Below are 19039 nucleotides of genomic sequence, written 5' to 3' on the forward strand. Positions count from 1 at the left end.
TATCACTTTGTTTCCCCACAAAGCCTCCCCCAGGCCGAGACTGCTCCAGCCTCCATCAGTTGCCCTGGATTCGCCCTTCCCGTCATTCTCAGGGGTCCCAGGGACCCCCATGGTGTCCTCTTCCTTTGTCACTTGCTGCTTTCTCCCTTGCAGCTCTTTCCTGGTCCATCCTCTCTGTGGCAGGAAGCGTGACTGGCTGGAGAGTGTCAAGGAGGAGTACGTGGGAAGAACCTGTCTGGGCCGGTCTGGTCTGGACACAGGCAAGATACATGGATATGTTAGCTGGGTATAGGATTCCCTGCTGGGAGCCGTTTCCTTCAGAATTACAGAAGGCACCGCCTTGGCTTTTGGCTTTCCATCAGTGTGACTGACGAGACTGAAGCCTTTCTGATTCCGGGCCCTTTTTTCTTTTTCTTTCTGGAAGTCTGTAGCATCTTCTCTTCCACTCTGAGTGTCCTGAAGTTCCATGATGTGTGTGCAGACTTGGCGAGGTCTGTGTCCAACTCCCGTGCTGTGTGCTTGGCGCACCCTTTGAGCTGGAAACGCTTCATGGTTGCACATTTTTCTTTCATTATTCCAGTGATGATCATCTCTGATCTCTCTTTCTGCAGCCACTGTCACCTAAATACTGAACCTCCTGAACTGGCCCTCTGTTTTCTTCTATTTCACATTTCTTCATCTTTTTGTTCTTCTTTCTGTGAGATTTGATTGACTCATATTCCAAACCCTGTGTTGACTTGTGATGTCTACTGCGCTGTTTTTTATTCCTAATGATGTTTTGCTGCTGTTGTTTTTTGAATGTTCCTTTTCTTTTCCTGCTTTAAAAGATATATTTATTTATTTAAAGTACAGAGTGACAGAGAGAGGAAGAAGGCAAGGGCCACACAGTGAGAGTGAGAGTGAGGATGAGCACGCCAGAGAGAATCTTCTATTTTCTACCCACTGGTTCACTCTCCATGGCTGGGCCAGGCTGAAGCCAGGAGCCAGACTTGGCAGAGATGAAAAAAGGGGTAAGCGACTTGTCAGACTCTGGAAAACATAATCCTTAACTGGAGGTGAAGAGAGTGTAGAATAAAGATTTATAGCAAACAGCCCTCTAAGGGCCTAAGAACTGGTGGCATTGGGTAGCTCTGAAGTAGAGTTGACGTGGAGTGGCTACAACAAGAGGACTCACAGAGCTGTTTAGGGAGCAAGCAGGTGCCAGCCAGATTCCTCTGCCAGTCTAGGGATCGCCTGAATGTCCCAGGTAGGTGGCAGGGGTCCAACCACTTAAGCCGTCCACCAGCTGCCTCCCAGGATGCATTACCAGGAACTTGGATCCAAAGCCAAGTAGCCAGGACTCAAACCAGCACCCTGCAGGCATCCCAAGTGTCTGCTTAACAAGGCCTACCCCATCATCCAGTTCCTATTCCATTTTTCTTGTCTCTGTGAGGATATTTTTGACGGTTCTTGGCTGTTGTCGTGGTTTGGTTTGACATTTTCTGTTGTCTCCCTTCTCCTGTACACTTCTGTTTGCTCCACGTTGTTTTTTCCTATTGCTACCCCTCTTCCACGCTGGACGCTGATGTCGGAATTCTGTCCGTACCCAGTCATCTGCTCCTAGCAAGTGGAAAACTCTGCCGAGCTGACTGGCAGCTCTCAGCAGGCAGGTGGAGGTGGTCTCCTGCCTGACGCACCACTGGGTGGGCCGCCTACCTCCCCAGCATTCCTGCGCCTTTCCTTTGGGCTGGCCAAATGTCAGAGGAGAGGTCTTCCAGGCTCCTGGGTGAAGCCCCAGCCTCGTGATGCTGAGCGAGAGCAGAGAGCTGTTCAGGATGGAGCCGATTGCTTCAGTGTTTGGTTGCCATTGTTCCTTATCTCATTCTCCTTAGTTTTGGGGGTTTGTGCCTCTTCTAAACATATTTAATGTTGGGGCTGGCGCTGTGGCGTAACAGGTAAAGCAGCCACCTGCAGTGTCAGTATCCCATGTGGGCACCGGTTCTAGTCCCGGCTGCTCCACTTCCAATCCAGCTCTCTGCTATGGCCTGGGAAAGCAGTAGAAGATGGTCCAGGTGCTTGAGCCACTGCACCCACATGGGAGACCTGAAGGACTCCTGTCTTAGGATTGGCGCAGCTCAGGCTGTTGCGGCCAATTGGGGAGTGAGCCAGCGGATGGAAGACCTCTCTCTCTCTGTCTCTCTGCCTTTCCTCTCTCTGTGCAACTCTGACTTTCAAATAAATAAATAAATCTTTAAAAAAATCTTTAATGTGATGATCTTGGGGGAAATTTCTGGGGGATGCAGACATAGACACGTGTATTTCATCTTCCACCTGAGTGTGGAAGGCCCACCCACATCTCACAGTAAAGGTGTCAACACATCGATGCCATCAAAACCACTTTCTTACATCCACCTCTAAGATCTCATATCTATGTTTCAACTCGTGTTCTCATCCCATTTTCCACGAAGATGAAAGACAGCCAATCAATGTGCTCCGTGTGCACCATCCAAGCACTTTATTAAGCCACCATTAAACATAAATGGAAGCGATTCCTCTCTTTCATCAGGAAGCATCGTAACATGTAATTTGTGCCTCAGTGCAGTTTATGGTCCGTCGTGATTCCTTCGCTCTTAGCTCTGCTTATTCCCTGTCACTTCTCAAAAATAAAGCAAGGCCTAAGTAAGTGACCCGGTCATTCATCTGGGCAGTAAGCCCTCACTGTGTTCAGCTGGGTCAGCGCAGGGCTGGCGCTAGAGAACCCGAAGAACACACTGCGAGTAGGCGTCCCCCCGGCTCTAGGGCGGCGGGAATTCTCGGGGTCGTTCTCTAACCCGACCATCGCACGTGGCCTGACCTGTGTTCTCCCCACTGGATCTTTCTAAAATGCACTTGCAGTCATTTGCGTTCTCTCCTGTGGATCTCTGCAGTGTGATGATCCCGCGATTCCATCAGAAAGCACACATGAAGAAAGAATAACTGTTTTGGATGCCATTGCTGGGTGGGGGGTTAGCCGCCGGCTCCCATCTACTCGCTGCGAGAGCATCGTTGGTCTTTGTGGTGCGTGAGCTGCATCTTATCTGTAATGCGAAATTCCCCTTCCAAAGCTGACGGTTTCTCTAAAGTTCTAATGGTTCCCCCATGAAAGGAGGAAGGCTCTCCTTATGTCCTTTTATGATATTTAATTACTGTTCTCAAACTTAAATATTTTATGTAATGTGTTGAGATTTGTCTGCCATTAAAATCTCTGTTAAACTATTTATGCATTTATGAGAATCACATTTGGGATGCGGTTATTAGACATAAAATAAAAGTTGAGAATACAGCATATGAAGCAAATCAGTTGCAACTGCTTTAATTCTTGCATCAGGCTGGAAAACTGGCATAAGACTTATACTTTGCAAGAAATGAGAGAATGATCTAGAAACGTAGGCATAAGCGTGTGCTTAGGAGGGCTCTGTGGGTCCTGGGAGTTGGGACACTGTGCCAGAATGTCCCACTCACCCATGGCAAGTGTGCCCTCCACTGGACACGGCCTGGCGTCCAGGCAAGGCCACAGGCTCCACGGCAGGTACTGTGGGAGCTTCTTGTTTGCCTTGAAAACTTGCGTTTCAGGAAGCAGAGAAGGGCTGTGAAGGAAGCTGACCCAGGGCCTTGTGAAGGTGGCGCTGCCACCTCCTGTCACTCAGGCTGCCTGGCCTGTTCACCCACGTGCAGGCTTCCAGAATGGTCCATCCTGAGGGACCAAGGACACGCCGCCTCACACCAAGGCAACCACTGATTTAACTTTGCTCCTACTAATTTTTCCTGATGTTTTTAACTGAAAGACTCTGAAGGAACTCAGTGGACATCCCCCATTCTTGTGGACCTCTGTGGGATTATCTCCCTAAATGGCTTTTTACGAAAAGTAACCTTCCACACCATGATTATGTGGCTGCCAACCGTTGGTAGGGGTCACACACATACACACACAAGCATATGCACATGCACACACAAGCATACACACACATGCACACGCACACACACACACGTCCATGTGTGTCAATGTGAGCACCAGGTCATGCAGAAGGGTTTTTACCCCTGGCCACAGTCGGTGAGTCCAGTGCTCCTCTGGGCTGGGTCAGACTGACTCTCCCCCACCCAAAGCCCCCAGACAGAGGAGCTGGAACTGTGCATTGAACTCCAGGCGGCCCCCAAAGGTGTCCTCAAAGGTGCCCACCCCAGAGAGAAGCTCTTGTAGGGAGTGAGAGAGGAAGGGGTGGGGAGGAAGTGGGGGTCATCCAGGAAGAGAGCGTGGCTCTAGCTGAGCCCTGATTCCAGAGGCTTCTGGGGCCCCGCCCCTTTCCTTACCCCATGCCCCCCAGCAAATTCTGTGTCCCTGGTGCCTGTTTGGGTTTGGTTCTTGTCCTGCTCCGACTCCAGCCCAACACTGGCCCCTGGTTCCCCTCAGAACACAAACCAGCTGAGCTATGATTCTGCCCACAGCTGGGGCTCTGCTCCTTGCCCAGGGCGCCCGTCAAGAGCGTTTCAAGTTAGAGTGAGGATGGGGAGCTGGGGAAGGAGTCTGAGGGCCGGCCTGGTCGCTGCTCTGACGTTGACGGGTGCCGTCTCTCTGAGCCAGCAAGGACACGCATCCAGCGGTCACGAGTGGGCCGCCACCTCGGCCGGAAGCCCTGTCTGTGCTGGAGCCCGGAGCCAGCTGGTGCTGACTCGACCCGTTTCTCTCCTGGCTGGTTCCCTCGCCAGCTGAGCTCAGGTGCGGCTTCCACACCTCCTCCTCCTCCGGGGCGGCTGCCTGAGGGCAGGGGGCGCAGCTCCTCCTCCTTCTCCTCCCCCTCCCTTCAATCCTGGGACCTGGAGAGGAAGCACACGCAGGCCCTTGCACACTGAGGGATGACCCAGTGTCTTCCCCATGGATCTGATGGCCGTGCAGCAGCCTCCTCTTTCTCCCACTGCCCACTTGCGGAAAAACACATGGACATGTTTGTGCCTGTATCCAAGGACCCAGAATTAGTATGTCCTCATGTTTTGTATTAGTGGCCTCTCCTGCACGAAATCCCCAAATCTACTCTGCTACGACCAAAACAAGACCGACACCCGGCTGCAGGGGCCCCTGACTGTGGCCTCCCGGGCATTGGGCTTAGGGGTTTGGCACTCACAGAGAAGGCCTGGGGGTGTCAACAGGACCGGGGACTAATAGTAGTGCAATATATGCTGAGTTTCCTGTGTGTAAATATTTTCTGCAAACTTGAGTGCCATCCTAAAATTAAATGTGGAAAGAGAAACTTGCGTGCATAACTTGAGCAAAGAAAATCCAGCTGAAAGTAGACATCTCACTCACCACTCTACTGCAACGGTTCTAGAAACCCGTGTGATTTACAAAAATGTGTCCTTAATCCTTCTCTCTGGTTTTCCTCTCTGCAGTAACCAAGCACTTTGCTATGGAGAAGAGAGAGTGAGCAGGACAGTGCTGGTTTTTGAAGTCCATTTTAAAAAAAATATTGGGATGGTGGGTCCAACACCTATCTCAGACCATTCCACCAGGTGAGAAGTCTCTGTCCTCTTTTAGCCCAAAATCATATTTTGAAAGTTGAAAAGCTTTCAGCAACGTTTAGCTGTGCTACTTTCTTGGTTAAGTAGGAATCTCTTAATAATACCCTCAAGCCAGAGGTGTTAAAATATCTGCCATCTATCAATCATTTATGTTTCCATCTACCTGTCTATCATCTACCTTTATGTTTATCTGTGTCTGTCATCTATCATTTACCTATCATCTATTTTTCATTTATCTATCAATAATCTATCCATCTACTATTCATCCACCTATGTCTACTTGTCATCCATCTTTGTCTCTATCTGTGTTTACCTCTACCCATCTATCTATATCTCTCATCTATCAGCTATCTTTCTACCCATCTGTCATTTGTCTATGTAGGATCAATTAGCAGCCGCTTGATGGATGAAGCTGGAAGTGGCTCTAAGTAAGGCACGGGTTTAGTGTTCGGGTCTCCAAGCGGGATCCCAAGTTCCCTCTGTGCCGTGCGGCTCCAGAGTCCTAAGAGACGGGGGAGACCACAGTCACAGGTAAGGCCAGCTTCAAGTTCAAGCCATCGGGACGATGGCTACAAGCAGGAAACCATCGCAGCTGCCGCCCTTCTGTTCGTGTGGTGTTTGTGGAGCTACTGGGCTTCCAGTAACAAGCACATCTCTCGTCGTATCTCACCTGACTCCTGTGTGATGGTGCAGGTACGATGTACAAAGCATGTTCCCACAAGGTGTGCACATGAGCAAGGTCACGGCTACCGGAGCCCAGACACGGAACCATGGGCAGATAGGCAGCCAGACGTCCCCCAGGGGTTTCACCGTGTTATGATGACTGTGGTGGTGGCGATGAAGGAGCTGATGGTATGCCAGGAGTGATGCCACGGGAACAGCAGCTTCGGCGGCGTTCCTACGCGGTACCAGGCCCCAGGCTGTTTTCTCCGTAGAACCTCAATTAGGCTTCATAAACAGAGTATTAAAGGCATGCTACATGACAAGGAACAGAATTCTAGAGGATGAGCAGCTTTCCCAGGACTTTCCGTTAGCAAACGGTGAGCTGGGGACACACCCGGGTCTACACTGCCAGAGCCCAAGATGCTGACAAGGAGCGGATGGAATCCAACCCGTTCCAACCCCAGCTGACGGGCACATGGACCTGCCACGTTCGGCTGCAGCAGGGCCGCTGGGCGTGTTCCGTAGCTGAAGTGCAGCTCCCTTGCACGTGTCTAGTCCTCCTACCTGATCCACTCACCCCCTCCGGGATGGGAACCTTAAGGACACAATGAAGATCGGATAATGAGTGAAGCTTTAGGTGTTAGAAACGAAGGCATGACGCCTCTGCGGTGCCTGTGCACCCGAAACTTCCGGGATCCCGCACAGAGACTCTGTTTTCCGTGGCAGCTTCCTGCATAATCCCTCTGACATGTAACACGATAACACCACCTGGAAACCAGAAAACGGAGACCGTGCTTATCCCCAGAGCCCCGAGAACGCAGATTAATAATCAATTCTGTGTCCCTGGATTATTTCCATGGAGCTCAGTTCCATCAGCTGTAAAATCAAAATTACAATATCTTCTCTACCCAGGTCACAGAATTACAAAGATCAATTCGGATATGGATGTGAAAGCTCTTTGAGGTATAATAAGAAAAAAAAAAAAAAAAAAAGCTTAATCCAAACAGAAGCAAGCATTTTTTTGTACTCACAGCCACAAAATAAAACAAAAGAATGTTTAAAAACTCACTCCCCAGGGCCGGAGCTGTGGCACAGCAGGTTGAGGCCCTGGCCTGAAGCGCTGGCATCCCATGTGGGTGCCGGTTCGAGTCCCAGCTGCTTCACTTCCAATCCAGCTCTCTGCTGTGGCCTGGGAAAGCAGTAGAAGATGGCCCAAGTGCTTGGGCCCCTGCACCCACGTGGGAGACCCGAAAGAAGCTCCTGGCTCCTGGCTTCAGATTGGTGTAGTTCTGGCCGTTGCGGCCATCTGGGGAGTGAACCAGCGGACGGAAGACCTCTCTATCTCTGCCTCTCCTTCTCTCTCTGTGTAGCTCTGACTTCAAATAAATAAATAAATCTTAAAACAAACAAAACAAAAAACCTCACCCCGCCTCCCCCTCCTCCCATTCTGTGCGGACGCCTTTTCTCCTGCGCATTGGCTGGAGTTTGCAACTAGAGATGCCACTGCTTCCAATTTGTAGAAGTCAGTAGTCCCCCTGGGAAGGGCAGCACTGCAGAGCCTTCTCCTGCCCCCACGACCCCGAGAGCACTTGGCATTCACTTTGAAGAGGAGGAGGAAGGGATGGCCTCTGACTTCAGTGGGAATGAGCAGTGAGGCTCCTGCTCGGCCGCCCGAGCCACGCAGGTGCCCCGCACCCTGCAGCCGCGCTGGGTTGCAAATGGTGGAAAACTCAGCTCCGAGTGAGTGAGGCGCTGGGAAGATGCGGCTTCAGACCAGGCTCCCATCCAGTGAGGCGCTAAGGGAGATGCAGCTCTGGCCGTGGCACCCTCCAGGACCCCAGTCCTGTTCCCAAGGATTGGCTTCACCCCGGTCCTGTCTCTCACCACTGTCAAGTTCGCCGCATCGTGAAGAAGGCAGGCCAGCAGCTCCTGTTCTTCAGCTCCAAGGCCCTGGGAGAAGGAGCGTTCCTCCCAGGATGGCTCTGCAGAAGCCTGGGCTTCAGTGCTTTGTCCTCACCCATTCGTGCAGAGCGGAACGTAAGGGGTGACTGACCATGCCTGGGTCACATGCCTCCCTTGGACCGTGGCCGAGCCCCACACAAAGTGCAATCCCCTGCTACCAGGACCGGGAGGGGGAACGGATGCTGGGTGGTGACAAGTGACCTGTGTCCACCGTGCAAACGTGGAGAGAGCCTCAGGGCATCGTGGCTGTGTGGCTTCACTCCCCCACCCAGGCCCCAGTTTGGGGATCTGTGGCTAAACAACAGACATGACCTTGTCCGTGATGGACAGCCCACCTCCTCAGTCTGTCCAGTGCAGGCCAATGTCCCCTCTGAAAAACCCACGGGGACTGACAGAGATTTTTTTTTTTAAATTGACTCAAGTCTTGCTAAAGGAGTCTGAGAACGCAGACCACGTGACCTGCACCTGGCGGCAGGAGGCTGGGGCCTTTGGAGAAGGAAGAGTCCACGCCACAGGCCTGATCCCCCCGAGCTCCGAAAAGCAAAAACCCAGTGTATTTCCCCAGCGTCTGTTAATCAACAGCTCCTGGCACCCTGCGGCCCAGCAAGACGTGGGGGTGGGAGGGCGGCCCCAGGACCTGCGCCTGCCTGGCGTTTGGACGGCATTGGAGTGGACGAGGAGCCGGGGGGAGGGGGCAGCCTCACTGTTACGGTCCCGCACAAGCAGTAACCCCAGCTGAAGGCAGCGCAGGGCGGGAGGGAGGGAGGGAGGGAGCGGGCGCTCAGAGCCCAGGACATGCACTTCACCTTGGCGGGTCACACAGGAAGAAGTTCAGCCTCAGCTCAGGTTCTGCAAGCAAGGGGAGCAAACAGGCTGGAGGCCGCGCGGCCCTGATCTAAGGTGGGGAGCAGGCAGAACAGGAGCCGGGTCTGAGTCAGGAGCGCCTGGGCCTGGCTCCCCGGTGGGTCCACAGTGTGACCTGGGCCATCGCTGGCCCTCTCCGCACGGATGGAGAGCATTCCGCCTACGCCATGCTTTCCTCATAAGGGTTAAAGGATAACTCACAGTAAAAGCTCCACAAAGTAGCTGCTCTCAGAAACGGGTGATTACCTTGAAATTTTATTTTTAAAGGAAAGTAAGGAATATCCAAAATGGTCCTTTTTTGGAAATCAAATACATCAGAGAATTTCTTCATGTACTTAGTAAGAAACAAAATAACAAAGAAAAAAAAAAGCCTCAGGAAGGCAAAGTTTGAGATCCACATAGACCTGGCGGGCCTAAAGAAAGGAAATGCAGAGAAAACCAGTTCTGCCTCAGGAATCAGAAATGCTCTGGGAGCTGCAACGATCGGAATCGACACTGTGGAGACCGATTCAAGAGCGTGCGGGGCAGGACAGGAAAGTCACAGGAAACACAGGGGCCAGAGGCAAAGAAACACACACGTGCTGGAGGAAGTCGTTGTGTTGGGCCTTCCAGACGTCGGCAGAGCCTTCCCAACTCACCGTGCTGCATATACCTGGGACCCCTCGGGGAGCCCCGGCCAGGGACGCTGCCCTTCCTCCCTGTGGACAGCCTAGATCGGGCGGTTGTGGCCACACACTCAGCACCTGGTCCCAGGTCTCAGCCCCAACCACTTCCCCAGTGCCATCCTCCGGCACAGGTCGCACTGGCACCCAGTGGGCGCGGCCTCAGGGCAGGGCTAGGTGCATGGGTCCTCTGGCAGCTGCCTGCAGGGTCCAGGGTCCAGACAGCACAACCAGCGTGGAGGAGGAACAGGGGTGGCTAGAGGCTGGGAGAGCCAGGGAGGGATGGAGGGCGTCCGGACCCAATCAGAGTCAGAGCCCAGGATTAAGTTCCTAAGTGCTGCACAGGACATAGAGCCCCTAACCGTACACAAGTACAAAGGGGAAACAACAAGCATACTGAGTTAACCATTTAATCATTGAATACGTGTGTTGAAATGACATACCGCAACCCCCAAATATGTACAATTAGTAATGTTAATAAAAATTTTAAATAGCTAAACGTTAACAAGAAGAAACACGTGGGGAGCAGTGTTGTGGCATGGCAGGTTAAGCCGCAGCCTGCAGTATGGGCGTCTCATATCCCCACACCTGTGCTGGAGCCCCTGCACCCATGGGGGGGACCTGGATGGAGTCCCAGGCTCTTGGCTTCAGCCTGGCGCAACCCGGACGTTGTGGTCATTTGGGGACTGAACCAGCAGATAAGAGTTCTCTTTCTCTCTTTATCTCCCCCTTTCTCTCTCTCTCTATCACTCTGCTTTTCAAATAAATGAAATAAAGTTTTTAAAAAATAAGAAACATGTGACTTTTAATAATAATAAAAAAAGCTGATCAGAATTTCGCTTCAACATTGGGACTCCAGGAGAAAACAGAGCAATCATTTGTCTACAAAAGTTGCCCCGAAATATGCTAACTTTAAAACAGGATACTCAACAGGCTGTTATTTACATGGGAGTCAGCAAAAGGACCTTGTAGTTATGCAGAGAGAATTGGCAAAACTTTACAAAATGCTCTTGAAGATATATTCTAACCCAGCAGATGAGTGCCCAGATTAAAGATTCAATGAAACTTGAGAAGTTTTTGCTGGGGCCAGCGCTGTGGTGTGGTGGGTAAAACCACGGCCTTCAGTGCCCGCATCCCATATGGGTGCCGACTCGAGTCCCAGCTGCTCCACTTCCCATCCAGTTCTCCACTATGGCCTGGGAGAGCAGTGGAAGATGGTCCAAGTCCTTGGGCCCCTGCACCTCTGTGGGAGACCCAGATGAAGCTCCTGGTTCCTGGCTTCGGATTAGCTCAGCTCCAGCCTTTGTGGCTAACTGGGGAGTGAACCAGCGGATAGAAGACCTCTCTCTCCCTCTGTCTCTGCCTCTGCCTCTCTGTAACTCTGCCTTTCAAGTAAATAAATAAATTGTTTAAAAAAAAAACCTTTTGCCATCAGAAATTGGAAGTATTTTCTTTCCTATGACCCAAGATCCACAAACTGGAAAAGAAAAAAAATAAAGACTTTTACATGATAAATACAAATAATACAAAATATAATGACAATGTGTGACCAAAAAAAAAAAAAAACACCTCACAGCCTGCTACACAAAGATGTTTTAACCTCGGTAAAATGACGCTCACTTGAAAACCGGGCCAGCTGCATGAAAAAGCAGTTCATGGAAGAATTCCACAGGTGTGCAGGTGTGTGTGTGTGTGTGTGTGTGGAAGTGTTTATCCTTGCCAGTAATAAAAACTACAAAGTTAAAGTAGAATGCCACATTGCTTTGCACTTACCACATGGGCAAAATTGAAAAAAAAAAAAAACAAAACCCTCACAGCATCCTCGTTTCTACGGGGATGTGACTGTTTCAGGAGAGGAGCTCCAATGAGTGCTGAGACTCAGGTGTGCGTCCCCGCGGGCCAGCTGTCCCACTTCTAGTATTTTCTCACTACAGACACCAGACAGATGCACAGAAGTGTGTACTGCGGGAGTTCTCCCATCAGCACAGGATTGCGAGTGACTCGAGCATCTAGTAACAGAGGATGGTGACTAATTGTTATGGGTATACACACATTCAGTTGGATGCTACAGACAGTGACAGAGTGGCATAGCTCAACATTCTTTAACATGGAAAGATATCCATGCATATTGTGGAATTGAAAAAGGAGGCATAAGAGCGAGAATTGCAAAGCCTACATATTCAAAGGTGTGTGTGTGTGCTCCAATTTATATCACACATATCTTTCTTTTCAAGTGGGTAGCATTTTGCATCTTTGTGTAGAAGGCTGTCAAGCATTTTTTTGGTCACACATTGTCATTATATTTTGTATTATTTGCATTGGTCATGCAAAAATATTTTTTTCTTGGGTCGCAGGAAAGAAAATACTTCCCATTTTTTATGGCAAAACGTTTTCTTTTTTTTTTTTTAAAGATATATTTATTTACTTGAAAGGCAGAGTTACAGAGAGGCAGAGGCAGAGAGAGAGAGGTCTTCAATTCACTTGTTAGTTAGGAAACTGGTGCAGTTTTAGCCAGGTGGCCACATGGCCCAACCTCTGTGGTCAAGCTCCACCTCCATCCTAATGGGATTCACTGCTCCTGCTTCCCTGCCCGCCCTCAGGCAAAGTTTTAAAAGGGCCTGTTCCTGAACATGTGCTCTCTTGGCCTCTCTCTTGGTCCTTCTCCCCTGCGCTCTCTTGGTTCCTCTCTCTAGCCTCCTCCTCTGGTCTCTTGGCTCTCTCTCTCGGCTCCTCTCTGCTCTCATCTCTCTTCTCTCCTCGCTAGCTCCTCTCCTCTCTGTTTCTCTCTTATACTCTCTTTCTCTCTCTTTCCCTTCGCTGCCCCTTCACTCCGGTCTGTTGGGTGTTCCCCAATAAACCCTTACCCTTACTCCGGTGTTCGATGTGTTTTGTGACGGCTAGCATTAATATATAACACTGTTCACTCTCCAATTGGCTGTAAAGGCTGGAGACAGAGAGACAGAGAGACAGACAGACAGACATGGCTCCCCCTCCGCTGGCCCAATCCACACGGCCACCTGTGGGTAGTGAGGTTAGGGTTACATCCTTGCTTCTTTGTCCTTTCTGGGTGTAAATGTTTCCAACATCTGATTTTTAAATTTGCAGTAAGATTAAGAAGCATGAGAGCACTTTTAAAAGTTCATGCCAACACACTGATTTTCAACCAACGCTGCAGAGCTCCTGGGAGGTTTTTCATGACGTGTGCTGCCCTGACTGTGCCAGTGTTGGGGAAATACACACAGACCACCCCAAGGGGATCAAACAGAAGCTATTTGCTTGCAAGTGGCGATGGCCGGGGTCAGGCACGAGCGAATCATGCGGCAGAGACTCAACGGCAGACAGCAGAGTGGGGAAGCTTTGTGGAGAAAACCACAATTCAGATATGCCGGGTTGGAGGGTGTTGCTGTAGCGCAGCCTCTGGGGGCTGACCTAAAGGAAGGAAGGCCCCTCCTGTGGTTGGCTGGGGAGCTTCCTCGACTCTCTCTGCGGGTCTTGAGCTAGAAATGGGGGCGACAGAAGTGCAGGAGCTGATGCCCTGCACCGACCACGCCCTGACTTCCGGAGCCAGCTGCTACAGAGATCGACTTCCTGGGTTGGCTGCCATACAAGGACAGCTCTGCATCATTGTAGAGTCTGGCCGCCACCGTTGTGTACCCAGCCTCTCACTGTGCTTCAGTTAGTAACACTGACGGCACATTTCCCCTCGAGCTCAGCCACACCAGCATTGGTCGCAATGCACCGGACCTACTACTCAATCCATGTTTTCATCTGCCTCAAGTCTCCACCAACGTATGAGTTATATAAGCGTCCTTCAAAATGTTAGTGGAAAATAGAATTAATAGATAATTTTGGTTCCAAAACGTTGAAATCCATGTACAGTTTTTTCACAATGCAGGTTGGCATGGACTCTTGGAACACCCTCCTGGGCATGGATTTCAACATTTTTGCACCCAAAATGAATTTATTTGTCAATACCATTGTCCATGAACTTTTTTGAAGATCCCTCCTACGTGCAAGTTTGTATTCAGTGCAAAGCTGTAGGGTTGGTAAAGCCCCTGCTGCGGCTGGTCGCCCTCTGTGGAGCCCTCACGCGAGAAGGCACGATCTGCCGAGTGCATGCCAGCCATCATTACCCTTGTCCCCCAGCACAACACTATTGTGATGCCACTGCAGGTCCCAGGTCACAGATGAGGCAGCTGAGGCTCGGAGAGGGCCAGGCACACGTCCACACTCACAGAGCTGTTACGCGGGCCGCTTGAGCTTGGGTATGTCGGATTACAAAGCGTGCGCTTTATAAATCCCAAGAAATGTGAAACTCCACTGAAGTGACTTGGCCATAAACATGGCCCGGCTTTTCAAAGCCCAGAGGAGCTTGGGCGGGAACACAATGCACCGGCTGTGGGCTGCAGCCCTTGCTCCTTAAAGACTATAAAGGAATCTTAGCCCATAATTCTTTTCCGTACCTGGAGTGTTTCCATCTTGGTGGCGGGAAGTGGGATTGCAGCTAATGCCATCTTTTGGCAGCGGCCATAAGTCACTTTGGTAACTGCTCACCCGCTTGCCCAAGGACGTGCAAATTCCCATCATGAGTGGAAGAGCAGGAGCTCCCGGGCCCCGGGGCCATGTCCTCTCCGGTAGCACTTTCAGCATGGCCATGGCTGTAGTTGGACACACCCCGCTTCTGTGTTGCCTGCAGATGGTTACTTTGGGGTGGGGAGCCAGTGTTTCTGCCAAGGGCCGTTTGGGGGTTTACAGCATCATTCGTGGGCCATATAAAATAATCAACTTAAAAATTAGCCTGCTCTAGATGTATTGAATTTCGAGTCCCTCCCGCGGTTGCCTTGGCACGGCCAGACGTGGTGATTTTTGCAGGTTGAGGTGGCCCGTGGGCTGGGCGTTCCCCACCTCTTATTTACCCAGTGCACAGGTGGCTGCTTTGCAGTGCCAGGGTTTTCTACTTGAGCTGGGTCTGGTTGTTCTCTGATTGCCCCTTGGTTCTCCCCCGTGGAAACACGTCCGCCTTAGGAAAGCTATCTTGGAAATTTCCACACATCTCTGCTTCTCCCCACTGTGTCCTTCCTGCTCTGTGCATTCGCTCCTCGTCACCCTGTCTCGCTCATCCTCCAGCTGCAGCCAACTTCTCCCAACCAGTCCGTGCCGCCCAGAGACTCCTGAATGTTCTCTGAGAAGGCAGCTTTCTGAACCCCTCTGTGCCTAACGGCGCCTCTGTGAAGTGCGACTTTGCGGGTATTTTGCTGTATCTTTAAGGTTGTCCTGGGAATTGAATGAGCTTGTAGGTAGACTCTTCAGCCAGTGTCTGGCACACAGGAGGACTTCAACGGCTCAATTATGCCTTATGTTTACATCTCAAAATCAAGCAAAGTCGCAGCCTTCGCAGGACGTGGGGCACAGGACAGCCCTGGGGGGAGCAGACGTTTGTTTGGCCTCCAGGCTGCTCCGTGCAGGTGCTGCTCCCATACCGACTGTCACCCTTGGCCCAGATCCTACTCCTTGCGGCTCCAGTCTAGAGTGGGGTGGTTGTCTCTCACGCTGGGGGGCTTCACCCACAACTGGTGGACAGTCTCTACAGGTACCTTCAGGATCTCTGCCTCTGGTTCATAGCCTTGTGGAAACCTTGCCCCCAAACCATCGGCAGGACAGGGGACTTGCTTTTAGCCCTCGGAATGTAGCAAAGGTGGCGGGATGTCACGTTCACAGTTATGTCACATCAGTCTGCAATGCTCAATTGGCCGGAAGACTCTCCCCTGCAGGATTGATGGAGCTGGCGGTGACGGTGGGGGCCCACAGGTGCGAGAAGTAAAGGCAATCCCTGAGAACAGAGGGTGGGCCCCTGCCAGCCTCCAGGAAGAAACTGAGGAGCAAGGGCCTTCATCCACAGGAGAGTGAATTCTGCCAACCATCACGTGAGCTTGAGAGTAGATCCTTCCCCTGTTGAGCCCTGAGGTCGGACGGCAGCCCTGCTGACCCCTGAATCGCAGTCCTCATGGGCCCTGAGTCCGCAGACCCCCTTAAGCCAGGACTGAACTCTGACTTTAGAAGCACATCCTGAAGAGGAAGAGCCCTCACAGGCCTCGGAGTTCGTCCCAGGCAGCCCAGAGAGCACAGCCAGCGTCAATCAGAAGACAAGAGCAGCAAAGCCAGCGTCTCCCATCGCAGAGTGGCCCGCCTCTCCCCTTGACACAGGAGCGTGCGTGAACATGAGCAGAGAGAAATGAGCCCAGAGGTGGCAGGTGGAGGAGAGCCTCCCGGCGGCTGCTTTTCTCCTATTATTGTCTGGCAGGAGTGGAACCTGGTTCCAACCTCGGTCCTGCTCTAGGGAGGAAAAAATCCCACTTATTTCCACACTTCTCTTCCCCGAAATGTTGATCCTTTCCTGCAACTGCTCCGAAGTGCCGGAGACGGAACTTTCACAGCAGCCGTCCTGTGCGTTCTCCCATGTTTCACTTTTAGGAATCAGCAGACAACAGAGAGACCACGGGTGAGCACCACGGGAGTCCCAGTACAGGAGTCGACCTCTTAGTTCTCGTTCTTTGCTTGGGCTTCCCGCTCTCACATTTCTACCCACACCCACGCATTCCCCCTCAACATTTGGGATGCTTCTATCACGACCTCGGGAAATACTTGGGGGCACAGAATGTTCCTCTTCCTTCCATGGGGGTGAGTCCCGCGGAAGAGCATTGAATCGCCAAGCAAGGTTTGGCGGCCGGGCCAGGCCCAGCTCTGCCAGCCCAGGTTCCCTGCACTCTGGCCCAGCTCTCCCCCAGGGGCCTTGTGGTGTCGACAGCTGCACACACTGCAGGGCTGACTTCTGTCTCCGGGCAGAACCGTGGAGCGATTCCCGAGGCGGAGAACAGGGATCCGTGTTCCCCGCGTCATTCGCACGGTTGTGCCTGCTCTTTATGGAACCTGCTATGCGTGCGTTTTACTGCTCAGTCGTAGGAATCCCAGACGCTGTAGCCCACCTTTGATGAGGGCGTTCTTGCTCTCAAGACTCTTCCAGGGTTTCTCGTGTGAGTCCGAGGGAAAGCGGAAGTCCTGGAGGATCCTTCAGGACCCCCGGCCTCTGGTCCCTGCTGTTCCCACCTGCTCCCTGCTCACTCGGCTGCTGGCCCTGGGAACTCTTGCCAATCCCTCTCAGCGGTGCCGTCTCTGACTGCTGTGTCAGAAGCTGCCTCCCCACCCCTCCCTCCCCCGCTGTTTTTCTTTAACTCCATCTAAAACATCGCTGACATGCCTTGCACATTATATACGAAGCACATGTGCTAGGCTCTTGTTACGTAGTCACTGTGCTCTTGTTATATTTGTAGACACACTCGTGTTGACTCTATTACCCCATCTCACCCCAATAATCAGTGATTTTGGCCCAGCTTGCTCATGGCTGCTTTCCCAGGCCCAGAACACTGTCCCTGGAACACTGTGGGTACTCACTAAATCTTTGTCAAGCAAATGAATTAATAAATAAATGAAAAACCCTACCAGATAAGAAATTCTAGCTCCATTTTATGGGTGATGAAACCCAAGCTCAAAATCATTGCCTGGCAAAGTGACACGGTGGAGCCAGCCGTGGCCCTGGGCTTCTAGTGTGGCGTTGGTCTCCCACCTCCTCAGAGCCCCCCCCCCCCAGCCAGGTACCAGGGGGTCCTCATGAGTTTCTTCCCTTCCCCTCCAAGCACATCCCTCTGGGTAGAAACCTGGAAGCCAATCACACCCAGGCACAGCAGAAGGAAGTTAACCACCAATTCCTCACCCAGAGATGCCAGCACCCAAAGCTTTGCACTCAACTCAGGCTTCCATCCTGAGCCCCTGGAGATGGGGGTGCAGGGACCCCGACTCTGTCCTCTCCACCCCCAGCACCCACAGAGTGGCCCTGAGGCAGCCCGAGGAGCAGAAGGCTCACTCCAGAGCCAGCCTTGAGCACAGCCCGGTGTAGGGCTCAGCGCCACACGGTGGCCCCAGCCACCCTGCCGCGCCACTACCCAAACACTTAACTCCTCCAACCTTAGCAAGAGGTCTAATTGTTCCTCTGTAAGCAAACTTTCCCGACTTCAGCTCGACGCCGGCTCAAGTGTTGATGTGGATTCTTCTTCGCAGGGCTCCCCCGTCCTGAGGTTCAAACGAGATTGCAGATCCAGAAACGGGAAGAGAGTTTCCGGTTATGTTCTTGGTGTTTCATTCTGACCAACCCAGGTCCATACAGATAACAGAAAATGAGGAAGAATCCCCGAGGGTAACAAGCTTTTCTCTTCCACACACAAGCGTCTTTCGCCACCACAGGGTCGGTCAGGCCTTTCCGGCTCTCTGCCAACTTCCTGTCCTCAGAAGTGCATCCGGGTTACCCAGGGAGCCACGTGGGCTGCAGAGCCTACCAGCCACGCCCACGAGGAATCCCTCCCATGCACCTCCGGATGCCCCCAGAGAGACGTGAGCTCTTGAGGTCAAGGGCAAGGGGCGTGGAGCTGCCTCTGTCCGGGGGCTGAGGTTTTCAAAGCTGCCCCCTGGGGCCCCAGTGCAGGAAACCAAGCACATGCGTGCTAGTCCCTTCTCATCTGAGCCCACAAACACAGAGTGAAGTGGGCACCAAGATTTTCTTGGTTTTATTTATCTTTATTTTTTAAAGATTTATTTATGTATTAAAAGTCAGAATTACAGAGAGATCTTCTGTCCGCTGGTTCACTTGCTAATCGAACACAGCCGCCAGGGCTGGGCCAGGCCAAAGCCAGGAACCAGGTCTCCCACAGGGATGCAAGGTCCCAAGCACTTGGGCCATCTCCCGCTGGTTTTCCCAGGCCATGAGCAGGGAGCTGGATCCGAAGTGGAATAGCTGGGACTCTAATTGGCACCCATATGGGGTGCTGGTGTCGCAGGTAGCAGCTTTACTGGTTAATCCACAGTGGCAGCACAATTTTCTTGGTTTAAAAAACATTTGTAGGACTGGTGCTGTGGCTCACTTGGTTAATCCTCTGCCTGCGGTGCCAGCATCCCATATGGGCACTGGGTTCTAGTCCCAACTGCTCCTCTTCCAGTCCAGCTCTCTGCTGTGGCCCGGGAGGGCAGTGGAGGATGGCCCAAGTGCTTGGGCCCCTACACCTGCATGGGAGACCAGGAGGAAGCACTTGGCTCCTGGCTTTGGATCGGCGCAGTACCGACTGTAGCGGCCATCTGGGGAATGAACCAACAGAAGGAAGACCTTTCTCTGTCTCTCTCTCTCTCACTGTCTACAACTCCACCTGTCAAATAAATAAAGAAATTTTGTCTACTTGGAAGGTTTTGTTTATTATTGCAAAAACCTCAATGACTTTGGCCAACTCTGTGGCCCCCAAGCATGAGGGCAGCCCCTA

This window comes from Lepus europaeus, chromosome 17 (genome assembly GCF_033115175.1).
Source record: "Lepus europaeus isolate LE1 chromosome 17, mLepTim1.pri, whole genome shotgun sequence".
In the NCBI taxonomy this organism is placed as follows: domain Eukaryota; kingdom Metazoa; phylum Chordata; class Mammalia; order Lagomorpha; family Leporidae; genus Lepus; species Lepus europaeus.